Source organism: Triticum dicoccoides, chromosome 4A (genome assembly GCF_002162155.2).
Source record: "Triticum dicoccoides isolate Atlit2015 ecotype Zavitan chromosome 4A, WEW_v2.0, whole genome shotgun sequence".
NCBI lineage: Eukaryota > Viridiplantae > Streptophyta > Magnoliopsida > Poales > Poaceae > Triticum > Triticum dicoccoides.
The window spans coordinates 613363917-613385281 of NC_041386.1; the positions used below are offsets into that span (position 1 = coordinate 613363917).

Sequence of the window (21365 nt, forward strand, 5' to 3'; positions counted from 1 at the left end):
TGACCATAATGTGTAGAAGTTTCATAATTGATATTGTAATTCTCAACATCAATAATAAATGAGATAAGATGATATTTCTCCTCATAAGTTAATCCAGAGCCATTAGTGTAGTAGGTTTTGTCTACTATCTTCCGTACATTTTTTAAGATTGGAAATAAGTTGTCAATGGAAATAAGCTGTCAACTATTTTGAAATAAACAATATACATTACTTAATAAATATGTTTGAGAAACTCACATAAAGGTAGAAGTGGAGGCGTATCAACATCGACTCAAATGTCGATAATATCTTCGTCGATATTATCTTCGTCAGTGTCATCTTGAGGATCACCAAGATCGAAGGTGACATGCATACCCTCCTCAAAACCATATTCCTTGCATAGTGCTTCCCAATTCGATCAACCGAAATGAGAGTAGGTCACCGCATTGTATAGCTTTATGGTAAAAGCATAACCATGATGTGTCCAGAGGTTAACTCTATTTGTCTCCATATTCTCGTGATCTTCAAAATCCAGCTTCTCCAAGAGATAGCGTCTTGCATGACAGGGGATGCACTGGTCAAATTGTAAAAGACGAAAATTACATGTTGAAGAAGCAGAAGCCATGCTTAATTACGAAAAAAGGCTTATCATCGTTGCGTACCATTTCAACATCGAAGGTCTCGTCGAGCTTAATACTGAAGCGCCGACCGTCTACCAGGTGAGGCCTGTCACATAGACCCCGGTCGTCGCCGCAGTAGTCGCACTCCAGGATCCTATCGTCATCGTCAGACATTTTCTATGTTCATAATTCAAAGATTAAACTTCCAAAATTCAGTATATGTACTACAAAAACTAAATTAGATCATTATTATTCATCATAGGTGGATTATCAGTCTGTCAAGTCTTTTCTTGAAAACTCTCAGCTCATGTAGTGTATATAGTGGACACTCCCTCACAGTTATTTCGACCGTCGGTGATCGTAGCTCCTCCCTTCGTTCCTGAGTGCATTACACCAAAATGTTTAGCGCACAGGAACGAAGGAGAAGCGACCCCCACGACAATAGTCGGGATTCTTCCTCTCTGACATTTGCGACCGTCGGTGATGGTCATTCTTCTCTTCCTTCCCGTGCATTACGAAAAAGTCTATCACGAGAAAGAAGAGGAAGAACGACCCCCACGACAACAGTCGGCATTCCTCTTCTCTCATATATGGTGGACACACTGTTTTTCGACTGTCATGTATGGAGCTCCAACAGACTTAAAGTCAACCCAAAAGGTCGTTAAATGATCTTTTCGGCAAATCCCACGCACTCGATATTTCCTACATTCTAGCACAAGCCATGCTAAAATTCACGGAAAAATCCAACATGACCGTTGCTAAAAAAGGACATATCGAGCGCCTGAAATTTGCCGGAACGGAAATTAATCAACACTTCGGCAAAACATAGGCCACTCGGAGGCGTTCCCTGGAAACATAGGCCACTTGGGCAAGCACATATCCTATTTGAGCAACACTAGATATACATGTTTATATATACATGATATTTTAGGCAACACTAGCTAGTACACAACACTAGATATACATGTGTACTCACTATAGATGATGGCTGTCGAGGGTGGGGTGTCGTCGGTGATCTTCTAGGCGTCGTCGACCGGCTCGTTGGTGATCTACATACCCTGCGCCACATGAGCATTCAAACTTGATGCTCATTGCATTTCAATGGTTGAAAATATTAACAAAAACATTTCAATATATCTTATACATAATCCTAACATAACTAAATTTGGCAATATAGGTCTCTCTCTCTAAACTAGTTCTATTAACCACTTACTAAATAAACTAGTTCTATTAAACACTTACTAAAAACAATGCAATGTAAGTGTTCTACTCTATTGAACACTTACTAAAATTTCTATTGCCCTAATTCTACCCTAAATTTTCTTACTACAAACTTCTATTACTAAATTTAATAGCAAAAAGTTCTATTATTAAAATTTCAAAAATAGAGGGAGGTGGAGGGAGTAGGAACGAAGGGCGGGGTGAGTGAGGGAGGAAGGGAGGAGGATGACAAATGAGGCAGGGAGGAGGAGGACGGATGAGGCAGGCGGGGCGACGACGGTGGTCGGGGAGGGCCGAACGTCGGCAGCGGCGGACGAGGGGGTGCGGGCGAGAGTGAGAGTGGAGTGGAGAGGGGAGAGTGAGGGGCGACCGGTGGAGAAGATATGATGGGTTTAACAGTAGCGTGTGTTAGGGGAAAGCGCTACTGCTAAACGCCATAGCAGTAGCGCGGTTTCAGAAAGAGCGCTGCTACTATACTTAGCATGGTGGCAACGGTGTGACAAAATAGTAGTAGCGCTTTTTCTTCTTGACGCGCTACTGCTATGTAGATAGCAGTAGCGCCCTTTGTGACCACGCGCTACTACTAAGTAGCAGTAGCGCCTGTTTTTATCCAGCGCTACTGGTAAGATTCCGTGTATAGGGTTTTCCCTAGTAGTGGAGCGTCACAACATGCGCCGTGCTGGAAGGGGAGCCGCGACACCAGGTCGCTTGATCATAGCCATGTTGCACTCGCCGGTTGCAACATGATTCATGTTGCGTTCACGAAAAAGGTTGTCAACCACCCTCCCGTCTACAACACGAGTCATGTTGCACTTGCCGGTTTGCAACATGACCCATGTAGCACTTCGAGAAAGGCCGTCCACCCCCTGTTATCTGACCCCGTTTGTAACATGACTCATGTTGCACTAGTTGGTTGAAACACAACCCTTGTTGCGCTTGGGAGAAACTTTCAAATGTTGCATGTGTGAGGGAATTTTCTTACGGGTCGCCCGACTGAACTCAAATTCGACGACCGAAGCACCAAGTTATCAAGCGGTTGATTGCAATTATTTCCCTATTTCTTTTTTTTTTTTGGAAACTGGCCCCGTCACACCGCAAGGTCATCTGCCATTTTCTACGAGTGAGACACATGATGTTGCAAACCGGCATGCGCCTCTGTTACAAACTAGAGACACATCGCTGCAAGGCCAACCGCCTGTTCTTTCCGGCAACACACGCGCTACGAGGTTAGCCTCTACTGGTATGAGCGACCACGCGACGCTGCAAACCGGTGAAATACCGAGAGACGCTGCAAGGTCGAGTGCTACATCTACAAAGTTGTATGGTTGTGCTTCAAATCCCAAAGTCAGATCAAATGATGGCCGGGGCGGCTTAAATTTGAAGGCCAGGAATAGCCCAATAAAACAAGAATTGGTGTATTAACATAGCCATGTTGGTTTCTAGGTATCAAGCAGCTTTGTGCCGTGGCGGAGGCCGGATTGTCTAAATTTACATGTTGATGGGGTCACCATCCATATAGCGTTGCGTGACCAATATAAAAATGTGAGAACATTATCGATGAGACCGCCTTTACTCCAACACATATTTTGTTTTTTCTCCTAACATGGAGTTTGAGTTTATTTTGTTTTGTCCGTGGTACATCATGTTTCCTCATTTAATTAATTGCTGCATCAAAATTTATACTAAGTCGATGTGCATTATTCAATGCCCAAGACATAACCCAAGGTCAAGCATGAAAAAAAAAAGATGTAGATAGTCATGTACGCTAACATAACAAGGAGATGGACCCCAACTTTTGTTATTAAATCTAGAAAGATAAGCTGCTCAGATGTAGATCCAATCATATCAATGTGTTGGTCCAAAGAAGTTTTCACTTTTGGAAACTCAGAGATCGAGTATGTAAATGATCCGCCACATAAAAAAGAGAAGTCTCGCTCATCTTTTTAGGAGAGAATTCCTTATTTGGCCCTTTCTTAAATTTTGCTTCTCTTTTTGGCCCCAAAAACTTTTTACTTCCTTTCTTGACACTTAAACTTCATTTTGTTTCCTATATGACACTTTCATCCATTTTTTCATCCAGTGATGTTAAATGGCAAGTAGAAAGACAAATTTTCCCCTGATGGTAGTATGTCAGCAAAAAAAAAAAAGGGATGTAAACAAGAATGGATGATAGCGTGGGACAACCCACGTTCAAATATTCATATCCACCACCGTCCAACCAGACTTGTTGCAGCTCCATCCGCGAGAGCCCAGCAGCAGCTAGCACCACGCACGCAAGTACCCCCTACACAACAAGCATGCACACAGACTCAGCAAGCACGCACGCATGCAAGCGGCAGCAAGCAAGGCAGGAAGCAAGCGCGGCGGCGGCGGCCGCAACAGCGGGGCCGCGCTTGTGCAGTCGACCCCAAATACTCGATCAAATCAGCTGCCCTAACGAATAGAGTGCGCTGGCTGTTGAGGATTACTAGTGCTGCTGTGGGTTTTTCCTTTCTTTTTAAATCAAAAAACATGATACTGCACTGAGGATACTAAATATATATCACATTACATGCCGTATGGGAAGCATCGGCCTATCGGGGGCGTATTATACGCATCGAAAGTACTATGCAGCCGATACTCGTTGGACGATTAATGGACGATGCCTCATGCAGCGGTTCTGCTCCATTTTGTCCCATGCATGCGCGGTTACATCAATAGGATCGTGCACAAATCGGCTGGTCATTGTCGTGTGTGTAGCAACGCTCTATACGCATACACGCTGATCCTGGACGTATCGGTGCTTCAGAGGAGCTAACACACACGTGCAAAGCAAGCACAAGAAGCACGGAAGCTATCAGCTTGATTGATTTTGCATGGAATTGTGCACACTCGTCTAGCACCTTATGCCACCGGTAGAAGCTAGCTCTTAATCACTTGGATCTGTCGTCATTGCTACTTTTATCACAAAAAAGAAAGAATCTGTCGTCAATGTTTCACTCATAATATAATTATTATTGTTCTTCCCCAGCAATATTTTTTTATGATTAACATATAGTACTATTTTTGTTTATTTATTCAACAATGACAAAATGTATATCACATTACCTCTGTGTTTGCATGTAAATAATGTGGTCACAAACTACACTAGGGGTAAAACAGTCTTTTTAGGTCAGACTTAACACCGTTACTAGCCAAAACTGATGGAAGCATCACATAGGGAACAAAATAAAATTTGAGTGTCAAAAAGGGGAGAAAAAGTTTTTTGGGACCAAATAAGGAAGCAAAATTTAAGAAAGGGCCAAATAAGAAATTCTCTCTCTTTTTAGAGACTGGCAGACATACCGAAATGCTAAAATGTGCACGTGCGCTTTTTTACTTTCATGGCACACGACAAACATCACTTCTCTCTGCATGGTATGAGCACCAACACATATAGACAAATTAGGTGATGTCATTACCAAATCTTTTTGCTAAAATTCAAAAATGCATTGCTTCCAAAATTGAGCGTCCAAATCAAAACCTGCTTTCACCATTGTGTTCCTTGTGACAAGATCTTCGAAACTAGGTCTGCATGGGTACATTCTGACGAATATTTTTCTAAAGCAACTTGCCACTGCATAAAAAGAGAGTTTATGGTACAAAAATGCTTTTCTAACGCAAAATCATAAGTTGAGATTTTGTTTGAAGCAATATTATGTTTCTTGCAATTTTGGATGTTTTTACCATAAGATCCTCAAAAGTAGATTCCATATGGACATCTTCTCGTGGATACATTTAGAAATCAATTCACTGTGACAAAATACACACTAAAGGTTCATGATTGAAAAAATATTTTCATGAATTGGTAGACCGTCTGCTTTATGAATTGCATGTGCTAACATAATGGTTCATGGTTAAAATATATATTTTATATATAATTTTGAGTGGTTGCCCCTATATCCTTCAAACGCGAATCAGGGTGACGAAAGTAACTTGTAATGCGCACATGTTTTTTTTATTATGTCACTTTAAAGAAACTAGTATATGCCCTAGGGATCTACACAAAAGCAACATTAGTGATATGCAAGCAACTAATTTTCATAAACGTGATTTTCATTGCCGAATAATGTATAACAAATGATTGACTTATTATTGTGCTAGACAATTGGTCTGTGCTGGAAAGCATAGGGGCACCACAAAGTTGCTTTTTATGACTCATAGTTGCTTTCCAAAACTATTTTGTCTCAATATTCCCATGCATGATTTGTTTGAAAGATCTCATTGTAAAACACAACAGAGAAAATGGATTTTTAGTAGAAGTTCGGTTTAGAAGTAAATGCATTTTTATTATTCGAAATAGTTTCTTGCATCCCTGACGTCATCTATTTTTGGCTTGGTGTCATGTAGTATGGTATGACATGCTCCTGAATTGGGACAACAAATGATCGTTGGTGAGCAGTGTCTAGAGATATAATACTGTTTTTTTTACTATAAATGGCTTTAGTCTAAGAGATGAAATCCTATTCGTTTTACAAAATTAAAGGGACACAACGATTTGCATGCAGTCACCAAAAACAAATCATATTATCCTATTCTACATTATGCATCATCCATGAGTAGCGTGTAGAAAAGATCTAACATTTTCTAGTTTGCTTGCAGTATTCTCTATTTTCCTACATTGTTACAGTCACTAACTCCTGAGAATTAACAGAGCCCAGATGGAGATGTCATAGACTGTGTGCACATCTCCAAACAACCTGCGTTCGACCATCCTCTCCTCAAGAACCATACTATACATGTAACACTTTGCACATCATTTCCTTCTTCATGTCACTATTGAGTGCAGAGAGTTGTAGTTCCCCCCAATATCACACATATGGATCATGGATCACTCAATAGTCACCTTTCAGATGCGGCCTTCTCACAACCCAAAGGGCATTCATCATGACTCCAACATCACACCCCATCCAATCACCCAAACATGGCATCAAAAGGGCAAGTGCCCTGAGAACAGCATACCAATCAGAATGACCAAGGAGGAGGATGTCCTAAGGGCCATGTCCATTAGGATGTTTGGCAAGAAGATGCATAGGAGCATCCCAAACCTCAATCCAATAAATGACACCAACACACCCAATGTATTGAGGGGCCACCAGTTAAAAGAACCATTCAAGAATCACATTCATTTGATTAATAATCTTCTTATTAGATTGTTACTTATTATTTTCAAAATTGCCACTTTAACTTTGTTTTCTGTCCCATTGAGCAGCATGCCGTCGCTCTACACAGTATGATAAGTTCTACGGAACCAAAGGCTCCTTATTTTCAAAATTGCCACTTTAACTTTGTGGAAACCATCGATTGGAAGAGCAAATGACTTCAGCTTAGCCCAACCTTGGATCATTGGGGATTCCTATGATGGCAACAAACTCAATACCACTGAAGCAGGATGGAAGGTGAGATCTCAAAGGGAAACATTAAATCCGTGTTCATAAAAGAACTATTAAACTCCACCCTTTAGCTTCCGTGCATGATATATGTGTTTTTGAAAGAGTGGGAGCATAAAAATGAGTTAGACTAGGTTGTTCATTCGTACAATATGTTTTCTTTCATAAGTTATGCTAGCAACATTGTTTTAATAAACACCTAAGGCATATGTAGACAATTAAGTGTATATAACTTTTGTCTTTGTACATGACCATTTTATTAATATATATAATTAAATACATTTTTATTACTATCTAGTAATAAAAAAAGATTTAAACACAACTAGATCAGTTGGAATCTCAAGTAATCACAATTCACGATTTTTTAAGCTTGAGGTAGTCTAACTAGAAAAATGAATAAAACATCAAACTTCTTCATGCCCTAAAACAAAAGTACATCTCCCTATACAGAGCATCGAATTATGGTTCACCAAAGAAATTTTTCCTAACTAAGGGGCGCAAATTATAGATCTTGAGGGAACATAACACAACAAAGGAATAAAACTGTCATCCACTTCATCGGCTTCAATATCAATACATCCCTCATATAATCCACGGAATTGCAGCTAATAGGAGATCAAGCTTGGCTTTTAGAAGACGACTACTTGGAATGCGAAACAAGATCATAGCTCATTTAAGAAACAACAGTACTCCATATATTATTCCTTTCAAGGTGTATTTCCTTTCATTATGAAAAGGTTTTGACAACTATTTATCCCATTAGTATGTCAATTATGTTGTAACAAATACAATCATAACTAAATACTTATGCATATGACTCTTAAATATGATTCATGTATTCATAAATTATTTTTTGGTCAAAGCCTTGTAAAAATAAAATAAAATAAGCCTTGCAATTTCAAATGGAGGTAGTATGAAAAATAAACCATTCTCAAGAAGCAATCAAAGAGAAATTGACTAAAAGGATCTTCTTCGAGAATAATATTGATATGGAATATATGATTAGAAAATTGAATAATACGAGAAACACACGAAAACAAATCCAGAGACGGAATACACTAATAATGTATCCTACCCATATTCCCGGTTCAAAATTGACAACTTACTCCCAGTAATTTGAGACATATTTTGAATCCACCACGTTAATCCTCACAAAATACACTTGAAAATAGACAAACTATACTATTTGTAGAGAAAATAGCTAGTGGAACATATTTGTTGCTAAAATACCCACGTATGCGATTATGAAATAATAACCTAAAGTAGGCTCATAAATTTTAAAATAAATTACAAACCATTTACTTTATGGAAATAATATTAACTATCACTCTAAATCTACATCAAAATTATCCACCTCCTATATTTAATCTAAAGTAACTAATAAATAGTCATCTCACTTCCTACCTATGGCTTTATAAAAAAGTATCTAAAAACATCAATTACCCAAATCTACCATTACCCTCTAATCTGCAATCTAAAATTACGCATCTTGAAAATGATGTAAAATAATGTAACCCTCTAAATAAACATCTAAATTTACTTATTTTTCATTTAATAGTACAAAGTAACACCATAAAGGATAGTCTAAATTGCCCATCTGTACCCTTATAGCGGAAACACAACTTCTCTGGTGTTGTGGTGTTGAGTTATATTGTCTTGCTTGTTTTTGTTTGCTGCTGCAAAAGGACAATCTCAAAATCTCTCTCATCCTCTCTCTCTCTCTCTCTCTCTCTCTCTATATATATATATATATATATATATATATATATATATATATATATATATATATATATATATAAACAAATCCCATGTGGCCATGCTTAGACATATCAATTATATCCCAACATATTATCCTCATAAAATTATTGGTGGCGCGAATGAGCTCATGATAGGAGACTATAGGATGATCTATGACATCGTTTGGATCAATAAAAGCATTGGTGTCTCCCTTCTTATGTTTCTTTCTGATCCATAGGTATACACAAATGGCAATGGTGCCAAAAGCTAATGCAAGTGTTGGGAGTATAAACTGTAGCAGGTGGCTGTTAGTTGAGTGAGTTTTGTGGGGGCATGGTGATAATTGTAGGCGTGGAGCACCACATATCCCAGCGTTCCCAGTCAAAGATTGCAAGGTGAGGTTTGAGAAAATACCCCCCATAGGTATTTGGCCTTCTAGCATATTGAATGATAGGTTCAAGGTAGTTAAGTATGTAAAATCGGCAAGGAACATGGGAATGGTGCCAGAGAGATTATTAAATGAGAGGTCTAAATATGCTAAGCTTCTTAGCTTTTCTAATTGGCCTAGAATTGAGCCTTGGAAGCAATTATGTGATAGATTTAGGTATGTTAGCATGATAAGTTGTCCGAATGTTTCTGGGATGCTTCCTATCAATAAGTTGGAAGAAATGTCAATTTCATATGTTTGTGTTGGACCCGGCCAAAACAGCGACTGGTAGTGCACCAATAAAGGAATTGTGTGAAAGATCTAATTTGATAAGTTTATTTAGGTGGAAAAGACCTGCAGGTATCGTTAAACTTAACTGGTTATTGGACATGTTGATTTTTTTAACAAACTAAGATTACCAAAGCTTTTTGGAAATAGAGCCTGACAATTTGTTTGATTGGAGAAAGAAATGTTCCAAACTCCTAAGCATACCAGTTGTCTCGGGACTGGGCCTGATATTTTATTGCTTGAGAGATCAAGTCATGCAAGATTTTCCATCGTTGCAATAGATTCTGGGATTGGCTCAGTAAATAGGTTGTGTGAAAGATCTACCCATTGAAGGCTACTTATGTTTGAAATTGCTATCAGAAATCCACCCTTTAATTTGTTGTTACGTCCAAGAAAATTGACTAATGGTGAGGTGAAGTTTCCCAGGTAGTCCACGAGGACGCCTGTGAAAGAATTATTGTCTATATCAAGCTGTTGGAGTTGTCTGCACTTTGAAAGAGCCGACAAGAAGTCTAGATTTCCATGTAAATTATTTTCTCCCAAATCAATTATGTTTAAAGCTGCATTTTCCCCAAATACTGTTGGTACTTGGCCAAACAATTTATTATTTCTCCAACCTAGGAAAGACAATTTGGATAAGTTGCCGACGGAAGATGGAATTTTACCTAACAAATGATTGACTTCAAGGTGCAGATAAGAGAGGTCTTTCATAAGACCTAATTCCAGTGAAATCCCTCCTTTGAGATTGCCCAAGGAGAGGTCTAGTGTGGTAAGACTTGTCAGATTGCTAAGAGCAGCTGGGATCGTGCCAATAAGGTTATTACTACCCAAGGAGAGTTCTTGGAGGTGTGGCAATTTGGCTAACCATGTTGGCACAACATCCACAAACGAATTTTGAGACAAAATAATTCTTTGCAGGTGCTGGCTTGATGCAAGCCCTGATGGAAACAGACCGGTAAATTTGTTTTCAGGGAGGTTGATATCTTGAAGCATTGGTAGGATGAAACTGTTGAATAATGGTTTAAGCGTCTCAATCACCGTAACATGGTGACCCGCATGTATATGTATTGATATGACTTGGAGTACAAGGGTTCGGGTGGTTACAATCTAACCATACGGGAGAGATATACAAGGGAAGGAGATAAGGATAGAATACAGAGATGAGTTAACTAACTATCTCCTAACAATATCTTGTATGATGCGCTGACAACAATATTGGTTAGCACCCTCCCTTAACCTGAACGCCTCAAGTTCAGATTATGCTTGAATTCCTCAAACTGTTTTGTAGCCAAGGCCTTCGTAAAGCCATCTGCAATTTGGTCTCTAGAAGGAACAAACTGAATCTCTAGTTCCTTGCTAGCAACCCTTTCTCTGACAAAGTGATAATCAATTTCAATGTGCTTGGTTCTTGCATGAAAAATAGGGTTAGCAGAAAGATATGTTGCACCAATATTGTCACACCAAAGACATGAAGTTTGTGTATGACGTATCCCAAGCTCCTTGAGCATAGCCTTAACCCATATAATTTCTGCTGTAGCATTTGCCAATGCCTTATATTCTGCCTCAGTGCTGGAACGTGACACAGTTGCCTGTTTCTTTGCACACCAAGAAATCAAGTTGGGACCAAAGAAAATAGCAAAGCCTCCTGTGGACCTCCTGTCATCCAAGCAACCTGCCCAGTATGAATCAGAGAACGCACTAACAAGAGTAGATGATGAATTGGTAAATGTTAGTCCAACATTCAGAGTATGTTTCACATATCTCAGTATACGTTTAGCAGTAGTCCAGTGAGCTGAGGTAGGTGCATGGAGAAATTGACACACTTTATTAACTGCAAATGAAATATCAGGCTTGGTGAGTGTGAGATACTGAAGTGCACCCACCAAACTCCTATACTTAGTGCCATCCTCCTGACTCAAGGGCACACCTTCTGTAAGGGAAAGTTTTTCTGAACTAGACAAAGGTGTCAGTGATGGCTTACAACTCTGCATCCCTGCCTTGCTCAAAAGATCAGTGGTATACTTTTCCTGAGAGAGATGAAGACCACCCTCTTTGTTCGGCCTGACCTCAATTCCAAGAAAATAATGCAAATCACCAAGATCTTTAAGAGCAAATTCAGAATTTAAATCTTTCAAAAGAGCTATGACTGATGCATTAGAGGAACTTGTAACAATGATGTCATCAACATAGATGAGAACAAAGATAACCGTGGCATGCTGATTGTAAATGAACAAGGAAGTGTCAGACTTGGATGGAACAAACCCAAGAGCCTGCAGCTTAAAACTCAAGCGAGAATACCATGCTCGTGGAGCCTGTTTGCGTCCATACAGAGATTTGTCCAGTCGACAAATATGAGACAGCTTGTGGGGATCTACAAACCCAGGAGGTTGTTTCCTGTAGACTTCCTCTTCCAGAACGCCATGAAGAAACACATTCTGTACGTCTAGCTGACGAAGAGTCCATCCTCTGGATACAGCAATGGGGAGAACAAGACAAATAGTGGCAGCTTTAACAACCGGACTAAAAGTGTCCTCATAATCAAGCCCATACCTCTGTTTGAACCCTTTTGCAACCAAGCGTGCTTTATAGCGGTTGATAGTGCCATCTGACTTTTTCTTGATGCGAAACACCCATTTGCAGCCAATCACATTAAGACCTGGGTGAGAAGGAACAAGATGCCAGGTACGGTTTTTCTGGAGAGCAAAAAATTCATCATCCATGGCTTGTTTCCACTTGGGATCTGCAAGAGCCTCATGAACAGTGCAGGGTTCACCTATAAGAACAGCAGCAACAAGCCCATATTTGGTTTTATAATTAACAGGTTGTAGTGTACCACTTTGAAGACGTGTACGCGGAAGAACGGAGGTGGCTGGAATGGGTATAGAGGATCCCGTAGGTGCAGCCTCCAGCGAAGCAGCGGATCCTAGCGATCCCAAGGGGGAGACAACGACGTCAGAGGGATCTTCTGCGGCGTGCGACTCATCAGGAGAAGGAGAGCCCGGCGCAGACGATCCAGAGGAGCCGGGCGCAGTCGATTGGAGGGGCGCAGTGTGCACGGGATTGGTGCGGTGCGGGTCCCGCCTCATGTAGACGCAGGGGACAAGCGCAAAGCAGGCGGGAGACTGGTCCCCCGCCGTTGGTTGGCTGGTTGTGCGGGTGGGGACCGACCCCACAGCTTGGCGACACGCGGCGTGAGGAGGTCGGCGCGGGGAGGAATCAGCCTGGGAGGTGCGGGCCTCCTGACGAGGCGGTGATCCAGCGTAGATGCGCCCTGACCTGACGCGGTCGAGCGCTCAGATCTCGAAGCGGATTGCCCCTGGTCTCCTGTGCCCGCGCCAAAACCCTCCAGGGCATGGTTTTCTTCAAAAACAGCATGATTTTCGTCACCGTTTGCGCTGTAATTTGTTCCTGGAACACCAGACTCAGGTAAAGGATTAGGAGTTAGTCAACACTAGATCATCACAATTATCATTACCCATACGATCAACTCTAGAAAGTTGGGAAGGAAACAGGAGGATCTCTTTGCGAAGGAGAGCACCGACATTAGGATGGAGTGTGGCAAAAGAAAATTGTGTTTCATCAAATACCACATCACGAGAAATATAGATGCGGCCAGTAGCAACATCAATACATTTAACACCCTTATGTTGAGCACAGTATCCAAGGAAAACACATTGCTTGGAACAAAACATAAGTTTACGAGTGTTATTAGGACGGAGATTGGGCCAACATGCGCAACCAAAGACTCGAAGAGTGGTGTAGTCAGGTGTGATATGTAAAAGACTCTCAGTGGGGGTCTCAGGGTCTCACTAGAGATGACACGACTAGGCCACATGTTGATAAGATGCACAATAGTAAGAAACGCTTCATCCTAAAATTTTAGTGGCATGGAGGCGGAAGCAAGGAGAGCTATTCCTACTTCAACGATGTGGCGGTGCCTGCGTTCGGCTGACCCATTTTGCTGGTGCGCATGGGGGCATGAGACATCATGGGAAATGCCAATCTTTTGAAAAAAAGAATTGAGCTTCTCGTATTCCCCACCCCAATCAGATTGCATAGCAAAGATTTTACTATCAAACTTGCATTCTACAAGAGCTTGAAAGTTGTGAAACACTTGGAAAACATCAGAACGCTTTTTGAGCAAATAGATCCGTGTGTACTTACTAAAATCATCAATAAAGCTTACATAGTAAGAATGTCGACCAACAGAAGTAGGGGCTGGACCCCATACATCAGAAAAGATAAGCTGCAAGGGCTTGGTTGACAGACTAGTGGATACAAGATATGGCAATTGATGACTTTTTGCTCGCTGACATGAATCACAAACAGTCTCTAAATTTCTCTCACCAACAACTGGGAGTTTATTTCTACTAAGGATTTGATGAACAGTAGCAAACGATGGATGACCTAAGAAACCGTGCCACCTTTCAGCGGAGAGCTTGATGGTACCATAAACTCTTTTATTGTATGAGCAATACTTAGGAAGTAATGCATAGAGTCCTTCCACACAGATACCCCTATGGAGAATTTCCTTCGTGACTTGATCCTTGATCAAAAAGAAGAATGGGTGAAATTCTAGAAAGGCATTGTTATCAAGGGCAATGCGATGAACAGATAAGAGAGTTTTGGAAGCATTAGGCACATGCAAGATATCTTTTATTTCAAGGTTTTTGTATGGGGTTTTGATATGTGATTGACCAATATGACTTATCTCCATACCTGCACCGTTTGCCGCAGTGTAGACTTGATCATTGCCACGATACTTCTCATGCATTGTTAGCTTCTCCAATTCACCCGTGATATGATTTGTTGCACCTGTATCCATATACCAGTTGGTATCGACACCGTATGACGTATCAGCTGCAGTAGCGATTTTTTCTTTTGCGACGTATCATCGGCATAACGCCAATCACAGTCCTTAGCAACATGATTAGTTTTTTGCAGATTTGACATTTACCCTCGCAGCCTTCGTAGCCTTGGAAGTTTCGGCCCCTGTTGCCGTTGGAGGGGGGGGGCGCCGGCCATTGTTGTTGCTGGGGTTCCCCTGGTGATAGTAGCCGCTGCCACCACCACCATGATAGGAACCGCCACCACAACAGTAGTTGTTCTAGTGGTAGCCTCCAGCGCCACCGTTCGGGTAGCCGTCGCTGCTCCCGCCACCATAGCCACCTCCACCGTAGCCGCCAAAGCCGCCATAGCCACCTCCACCGTAGCCGCCAGAGCCGCCACTTCCAGATCCGCTACCGTTAGGGTGGCCACTGCTGCCATAGCCAGGGCCACCACAAGGACCGCCACCGTTGCCCTTCTGGTTTGGGTTGCCGCGGTAGCCGCCCTTGTTACCTCCTTGTCGCCCGCCGCTGCGGGAGATGGGGTTTGCAGAAGATTTGAAGCCAACGGCTCCGTTGCCATGGAACATCTCGACCCTCTGGTCGAAGTTGGCCACAAGGGAGAAGAGGGCGTCGACGGTGGTAGGCCCCGTGCGCACATCGAGTGCGGAGACAATCGGTTGATACTCCATATCGAGTCCAGCAACAATGAAGGAGATGAGTTCTCCCTCCCCGAGCGGTCTACCCGCCACCGCGAGTTCGTCGGAGAGAGACCACTGGTATCCCTTCTGCGCGTTCGCGAGAGGCTCGGATGTTGTTGACCCGAGATAGGTGCACAGCGGAAAACATGTTCGCCAGTCATCCCAGATTGCATGTGATGTCTCAAGGGAGGTGACTTGGATGAGAACTTCATTGGATAGGTTTCGGAGAAGATAGGCAACTATTTGCTCATCTTGAATAAACCATGGGGAGTAGGTAGGATTTGGGACAACCTGATCCTTCCCACCGGCGCTCTTGGTTGTGATGGTTTTGGAGGGTTCTTGGATAGTTTGATCGAGATAGCCAAAAAGGCCAGCGCCCATGATCTGTGATCTGGCCTGGGCGCGCCATAGGACATAGTTGGTATGGGAAATTGGTGCGGAGGTGTTGTTGTTCAGGCTGGAGAAGATGGCCGAGCTAGAGGAGGACATGGTTCCTGGGATGATCGATGGAAGGTATGTTCTGTCCATGGAGGATGGGTGGAAAATGAGCTAGGGATAGGTTTCTGTCGATGGAGGGTAGATGGGAACGAGCTAGACGAGGTGGAAGAGTCCTGCTCTAATTACCATGTTGAATAATGGTTTAAGCATCTCAATCACCGTAACATGGTGACCCGCATGTATATGTATTGATATGACTTGGAGTACGAGGGTTCCGGTGGTTACAATCTAACCATACGGGAGAGATATACAAGGCAAGGAGATAAGAATATAGAGATGAGTTAACTAACTATCTCCTAACAATACCCTTGTATGATGCGCTGACAACAATATTGGTTAACAGAAACTTTGATTGTCGGGAATCATTCCGTTAAGATTACTGTTAATTCCTAGTCCAATGACTTGCAGCCTGGACTTGTTATAGATGGCTTCTGGTACTATGCTATAAAAACGATTAAGCTGTAGGTTCAAGACTTCAAGCATGGATAGGGATGCAACAGATTGTGGTATAGGACCTGAAAGGCTATTACTTCCTAAATATACTTCTGTCAAAGAAGGTGTGCTGTTGAATAAATACGGTGGTATTTGGCCACTCAAGTTATTCACGAAAAGGTGAATTTTTCTAAGGTTGTGCATACGCAACAACATCTCAAGGGGGATTTGGCCTGAGAGTTGGTTATAAGCTAGAGTAAGAAACTCGAGCCGTTTGAGGTTTCCTAAGGTAGTAGGTATGACATTTGACAGGTTATTTCCTTTAAGACCGAGATATTTAAGGCGATGTAGCCTACCAAGTTCCGCTGGAATGGAGCCAGTAAGATTGGTGTAGCTGGGGTCAAGGACGGAAAGGAAAGAGAGGTTACCGACATGAGGTGCCACAGATCCAAGGAGAGGTGTGCTCTACAATGATAGAGCGGTGCCAGGTTGCCTGCGTCGGCTGCACGAGACGCTGACCCAATGGCAGAAAGACGTGCTGGTCCTCCAGTTACCGGCAAGGACAGCAAAAGGGTCGGCTAGCTGGGCTTTGAAAGCATAAGTGCGGCGAGATAAGTTTCACTACCATTGCGGTTGGTCAAGCTGGGAAAAGAAAACGAGACAGCTGAGAGCAGGACTATCACAAAGATAGGAATGCGGGCAGACATGGATGGAGCGGTCATTGAGCTGGGCTGTTTGTCTGTGTGTGTGGTGAACAACAAGGTAGTGGTGAATTTATCGAAACTTTCTCCAGAACCTCGTCCTTTTCAGAGCCACAAGCGCATCGATCAATGACCTTGCCGGCGGCCACATGGCGGGCAAGCATAGCAACACAGTGCGAAATTTTTCCAAACATTGGGCCGAATGAGACCGACACGACTCGAACATGCACCGCAGGCCCTGGAGACTTCTCTCTTGAAAGAACGCACACTACTAGAAAAAAACTTATACACGGAGTCTTATCAGTAGCGTCGGTTAAAGAACGGTGAAAGTGCGTTAAGTCGACTAGAGGAGGGGTGAATAGGCGATTTTTACAAATTCGTCACTGAGGAATTTCACGGTGAGGAAATTCCTAAGTCACGAACGACTAGTAGCGCAATAAGTACTCGGATGGAAACGTAACAGAATAGAAGCACAATCATCATCATGAAATGAAAACAAGCACAGAGTACAGAAAGCGTAAACACGGGATAAGCAGGCTGAAGACAAACTGACTGAAGAAATTGAACTGAGAAAATTGAGAAAGTCTTCAGTCAAAGTCTTCAAACAGTAACGATCATGTACTCAACACAGTAATGAGGAAATAAAAGGGTTGAGGAAATAGAACTAGTTAGCTCGGTGAAGACAGTGATTTGGTAGACTAGTTCCAACTGCTGTGACAGTTGTACGTCTGGTTGGAGCGGCTAGGTATTTAAACCTGAGGACACACAGTTCTCACCGTATTCTCCTTGGGCTAAGGTCACATAGACCTCGCCCAATCACTCATGGTAAGTCTTCAGGAGACTTCCAAACCTCCACAAACTCGGTCACTCGGCGATCCACAATTTCCCCTTGGATGCTCTAGACCATGACGCCTAACCGTCTGGAAGATGCACAGTCTTCAAAGGTAACAAGCGTCGGATCCACACAGGAGCAATCTCTTCAGTGATGCTCAATCACTTTGGGTTTGTAGGTGTTTGGGTTTGGGTTTTCCTCATTTGATGATTTTCGCTCAAAGTCCTCGGAGGATGGGATGCTCTCAATGACAAGTGTCAGTTTCTCTCGGAGCAACCAACCAGCTAGTGGTTGAAGGGGGCGGCTATTTATAGCCTAGGGAGCAGCCCGACATGATAAGAAATAAATGCCCTTCAATGATATGACCGTTAGCTGGGTAAGATATTTTGGGACAGCTGGCACGTAGCACATCAACGGTCGGAAATTTGAGGTTCAAATTCCTCAGGGCTATCATGTTCCACACTTGTAGGCAATCCACACTGGCGAATTCCTAACTCCTCAGTCAGAACAATTTTCTCAGAGACCAGAAGAACTTCGTCTTTGTCACTGAAGAAATTGACTGAACTGCATGAGATTTCCAATGGCTTCACTCAAAGGGATTGGTAGGTGTAGGATTTTGAGATGAGCATCACTTGGAAACTTTTCCTTAGTTTTTCCTCGACCCCCTTTAATAGTACGGTGTTTCCTATGACTCAATAAAGAGAAAACAAAACTATGAAAACAAAAGTCTTCACGCTTCATACTCCTCACATGAAATATAGAGTCTTCACCGTCACACCAATTTCTTCACTTTCCAAGTCTTAAAAAGCCAAAGTCTTCAGTTGAAGACATTCATTTTTAGGGGTCGACTTTCTCTGTAAATATCAAACTCCTCATAGACTTATAAATCTGTGTACACTCACAAACGCATTAGTCCCTTAACCTATAAGTCTTCAATACACCAAAATCACAAAGGTGCACTAGATGCACTTACAATCTCCCCCTTTTTGGTGATTGATGACAATATAGGTTAAGTCTTCAACGGGGATAGACATATGAAGTGTAAATATTGATATTGAGGAATTTCATTTAAAGACATAGAGGAACTCCCCCTGAAGATGTGCATATGTGAGGAATTTGCTTTTGAAGCAATGCACATTGAAGAGTAGGATCATGGAGATCTCCCCCTATATCTTGTAATTCATACACGCATTTAACATATGATATGAAGAATTTGAAATGCATGATGAAATATGGTGACTGATGTAATTCAGCATGGGCGCATTAACATATATGAGGAAATAGCATGCAGAAAAACATAGCAAAAGTATCAGACCACCATCGGGTTTAAGTTTACAACTCGATCCAATAAAGACTTCAAAAGAACGAGAGTTGTAACTTAGCAAAAAAACGCCCATATATATAGACCCCCTTGAAGACTAACTCAAATTTCTCCTTCTTTGTCATCGAATGACCAAAAGGGACAAAAAATGAGGACTACCACCCCTGAAGGAATATCACGAAGTCGATGGAGGAGCGCCAGCGTTGTTGCGGTCGGTTGTTGAAGTAGGGCTTGCCGCAGTGTTGTCCAAGTCTTCATGTTCATCCGTCTCGCGCGATGAAGAATAAGAGCTGGCCACCAAGTGAGGAACTTTAACCTTCTTGAATTTCTTCGAAGGTGGCTGAGACCAGTCAAAGTCCTACTTGAAGCCCATCTTCCTAAGATCTTATTCACCGTAGAGATGAGACAGAACAACCCAGGTGCGATCAAATACTTCATGGAGGTAGTAATGGTTCTTCTTCATTGAAATTTGAGTGATGGTCATGTTCTGAAGAATTGAACCAAATTGATGCTTGACCCACTTATGGTTGCGATCGACCTTCTGGTGAAGACTGAGGAGAAGCTCATGATCAGTCATCACCCTTGGAGCTGTGCCTTGAGAATTTTGCTTTGAAGCATTAGCAGCAGAGTCATGGGTGGCAAAGTCACCATTTGTGGAGTAAGATGCAGCTTTGCGAAACTGCCCATCCAATGGACGAATGCCTTCATCAATAATCACAGTTGCCTTGCCCTTCTCATCAGCTGAGGAAAATGTCCACTTGAGGACTTCAATAGGGGGCAAGTAGCTGCCATGGTAAAGAGTATCAGCCTTTTAATTGATTGAAGACCTTGATCTAAGGAATATCATAATCCAAGGAGCGTAAGGCTTCAACTCAAATGGTGACAATGCAACATTTGCCAGAGTCCTCATGAAGAAATCATGGTAGTTGATTGAAACGACATGGATGATGTTGAATATCAGATTCTTCATGATGCCAACGACCTCTTCTTCATTACAGTCGTGGCCTTTGATGGGACTCAGGGTCTTGGTCAGAATTCTATAGATAGTCCTTGGCACATATAGCAATTCCTTCACAACGAATTTGGTTCTTGGGGGTTGACCAGGCTTCAGCAGCTTCATCAAAACTTGCATGTAGTGATCAGATAGCTCAGGTTCATGAGCAGCGCACCTTCAAGGGGAGGGCTGACAGGCAGGGCATGAAGCAATTCAGAGGCCGGTGCTTTGTAATGTGTGTTCTCTGTCATCCAGTCCAACACCCATGAATTCACATCTTCAGCATTGCCGGTGATGTGCAATGTAGCGTAGAACTGAAGAATTAACTCTTCATTCCAGTCGCATATATCGGTGCAGAAGTTGAGCAGCCCAGCGTCATGAAGAACACCGAGGACTGGGGTGAAGCAAGGCAGCGATTCCATATCCACATGAGGAATATGCTAATGGTCATAGATCTTGTCCTTATCAAATAGCAGTGAAGAGTAGAAGTTCGTCTGGCTAGCTGTCCAGAAACGCTTCCTTCGAAAATGAGCAGAGTCATATGGGTTGTAGTCAGTGAAGAATACATGCTCATGAAAGAAGTCATCAGCTTTCACTACAAGAAATATGCTAACTTGCGACCATCACTATTGGTCGCTGAAAGGTCATTGTTTTTCATTTGCGACCTTTTTGTGACCAAAAATAGATGGTCAAAAGCTGGTGGTAGTTAATGGATTTTAACGACCTTCTTTGTGATATGTAAAAGGTCGTTGGTTCCACGACCAAATTTTTGGTCACTGGCAGCATGCCCAGGCCACGTCTGATCCAACGTGGCAAGCTGACATGGATAAGAATCAGCCCGGTTCAACTCGGTGTTTATATGAGCCGAGCCCATTAATTCAGCCCATTTAATGTAATTTTTCCCTTGTGCTTCGGTTAGCTACATGGGCTCGATTAGCTACATCCTATTAAAAAGAATACACATACCTCAAGCTATGTAACTACTGAAATAAGAGAAAATGAATGCAATTCTATAGACAAAAACACATGTAGCAATGTTATACATAACAAAACTTCAGTATTCGGTGGGACAATGAAAGAGCAGTTCAGTTGAAGAATTTAGGTTGCCATTATCAATTTTACTACTTAAAGACATAATGTAACAAATAGTGGATACTTCACAGCAAGCAAATAGTGCAATTAATTCACTGGTCTATGGATATGATCACAGATTCACATGAAGTGTGCGTGGAATAAAGTGCAAATAACAATGGAAATTTAAAAAGCTCACTTATTGACGAAGGCAGAGGCATTGGACCAGAGGAAAAGGATGCCCAGGATGCGGATTAAACGGTGGCAGAGGAGGGTGAGGAGATGGTACTCCAGGACCTCAAACAACAA

The 21365-nt window shown here is 42.2% G+C and overlaps 1 pseudogene; it reads right to left on the reverse strand.

Moving 5' to 3' along the window:
* Positions 1–397: 397 nt before the first annotated feature.
* LOC119283818 lies at positions 398–16859 on the reverse strand (annotated as a pseudogene).
* Between the last annotated feature and the right edge of the window lie 4506 nt (positions 16860–21365).